This window comes from Antechinus flavipes, chromosome 4, assembly GCF_016432865.1.
Source record: "Antechinus flavipes isolate AdamAnt ecotype Samford, QLD, Australia chromosome 4, AdamAnt_v2, whole genome shotgun sequence".
In the NCBI taxonomy this organism is placed as follows: Eukaryota; Metazoa; Chordata; class Mammalia; order Dasyuromorphia; family Dasyuridae; genus Antechinus; species Antechinus flavipes.
The window spans coordinates 66,433,323-66,436,029 of record NC_067401.1 but is presented as its reverse complement, the minus strand read 5'-3'; the positions used below and the strand labels follow the sequence as shown (position 1 = coordinate 66,436,029).

At 36.5% G+C, this 2,707-nt stretch overlaps 1 pseudogene; it reads right to left on the bottom strand.

The window, feature by feature from the left end:
- Positions 1-243: 243 nt before the first annotated feature.
- Positions 244-1,085, bottom strand: LOC127561258 (ATP synthase subunit O, mitochondrial-like; annotated as a pseudogene).
- Positions 1,086-2,707: the final 1,622 nt, after the last annotated feature.

Here is a 2,707-nt window from a genome sequence, read left to right as displayed (position 1 = left end):
TCAAAATTAGGGGTTTTTTTTGTATTTATGATATATATCTATCATGTAACCCATATAAACAAAAACTCTTTGGACATATTCTCAATAGTTGTTAATACTGTAAAGATACTGAGAAAAAGAGTTTGAGAACCACTGCCCTACAAGTGTGGATGAGGATAGCCTCCTTTGAGATTTTTTTTCCCTAAGTACTTATTTCCACAATTTTGAGAAGTTTCATTGATGAACTGTGAGAAAGTGTTACTTTCAATTAGCTTCCTTCATTATCCTGCTTAGCTTCTGGATCTTGATTTTTACAAACATATCAAAACATTTGTCTCCTATACCAACAATCATTCCTCTGATGATTTAAGGGTCAGTCTAGACCTCCATTTTTAAGATGTTGCTTTTACTTAGAAAGAAAGAACCGTTTTTAATTCTGAAAGAGATAGCTAAAGTAGAACAGTAGTAACTGAGCCACTTCTCCATGATGCACACACCCCCATGGCAGAAAATGTTGAAATGACTCCTGGGATATTGTTTAAGCAATCATTTTCAAGAAGCAACTTCATGATGTTGGTTGTAGAAATTTTACTTTTGCTACAATGTTACTTAGGGTTTTGATCTTAATAGAAAGCTTTATATGAAGATTCATAATAGAGACAATCATCTTGGGTTCCTTCAAAAGTTTTTTTACTCTGAGTAACTCCTTTTCGATCATGTCCAGTTTATTCTGCTTAGATGCAACAAGATAAAGAGTAGTATAGACTAGAGATGGGGAACCTTTTTTCTGCCAAAGGCCTTTTGGATATTTATAACATCACTCATAGGTCATAAAAAATTATCAACTTAAAAATCAGTCTGCTCTATTTGGTCACACATTTAATTAACTCACCCTTAATATAACAGCTAGAATTGAAGCTGTTTTGGCAGGACCAGACCAAATGATTTTGCAAGTCTCATGAGACTTCTGAGCTGAATGTTCCCCACTCCTGCTCAAGACCAGATATTTGAAATGGAGGGCTGATGATTTTAGCAAATGGTCTACCCACTGAAGTAGTGAAGCAGAACACAGGCTGGACCATTTGAGATACCCCAGGGGCTGCCATCTTCTCCTGCACTTGTTGGATATCCTTCCTGACATTTTAAAACCAACAAGACTGAGCTTTCTTATATACCACCTTCTTAGCTGTACTTTTTTTTTCCAATTCTTTTCTGCTCCTGGTGAATACCATGAGCTAAACCTGTGAGAGGAAAAGGAACAACTTTCCCCATTCTCCTACTCCATTTCCTTGGAAATAGACCCAGGAGTGTTTGTTTCTGCTCTGTGTTGTTTGTTCTGTTTCACGTGCCTGAGGTGATACTCATAGGCCTGGAGTTCCATCTCTGGTAACCTTGGAACCAAAATCATGGGCAGTGTGACACAGCCAGCCCGGCATGGGGTACCTAAGAGTCATGACATCCAAGGGGAATTTTGGACTTGGGAGTGGGGCTATGCTCTATAGCAAGTGAATTAAGCTGTGAACCTGTCTTCCCCTTCTCAGACTGAATTAGTTCCAAGGGCTGAAGGGTGAGGAAAGAAAAGAGATTATGCTTTCCGTGAATTGGAAGGAGTAAGTTTGAAAATTTGTGATCATTTCTCTTGAAGCAAACATAAAAGTTCCTCTACATTATGTAAGCAATGTGAAATCTGAGAAGACAATGTAATAACCAGCCTTCAAGTTCATAGTGTCTAAGGGAGCATAATTATCCTGTTACAGATAGTGATCAAAGGCATGGTCTCACTAAGTGCTCTGAGCTTAGATTTGAATTGTCTTTCTAGTACAGGAGTGGCCACTGAAATTGGTCTATGTAAACACTAGCAATAAGACACACCCCATAAAAATGCATTTTCACTAAGAGCCTGAGATAAATTATCCCAAATAAAAGAATGATAAGATGTAATACAAGTCACATAATGTTTACTTCTTCTCTTTAGTACATAGAGATAGATGAGAACTTAAATGTCAAAGACTTCAAATCTCTCATGTTACAGCCAAGAAAACTGAGACCCGGAATAGTGCCAAGACCACAAGTATAAGAAGCAGAGCTGGGATTCAGGTCTTCAGACTCAACATGTGTGCTTTCTACTAAACCATGTTACCTCACACTTTTTCCTCTGGAGATAAAATCGTGGACAGTATAGCCTGAACAATATCCTGGACAGTATGATTTTATTTCATTTTTGGAATAGTTTATGCCTATAAACTGGGGGGAAAATTACATTCAAGGGCTCTGATAAAGACCTCATTTCTAAAATATATAGAGAACTGAACCAAATTTATAAGAATTCAAGCCATTCTCCAATTGATAAATGATCAAAGGATATGAACAGAAATTCTCAGATGAAAAAATTGAAACTATTTCTTTTTTTAAATAACTTTTTATTTACAAGTTATATGCATGGGTAATTTTACAGCATTGACAATTGCCAAATCTTTTGTTCCAATTTTTTCCCTCCTTCCCCCTATTCCTTCCCCCAGATGGCAGGTTGACCAATACATGTTAAATATGTTAAAGTATAAATTAAATACAATATAAGTATACATGTCCTAACAGTTATTTTGCTGTACAAAAAGAATTGGAGTTTGAAATAGTGTACTATTAGCCTGTGAAGGAAATCAAAAAATGCAGGTGGACAAAAATAGAGGGATTGGGAATTTATTGTAATGGTTCATAGTCATCTCCCAGA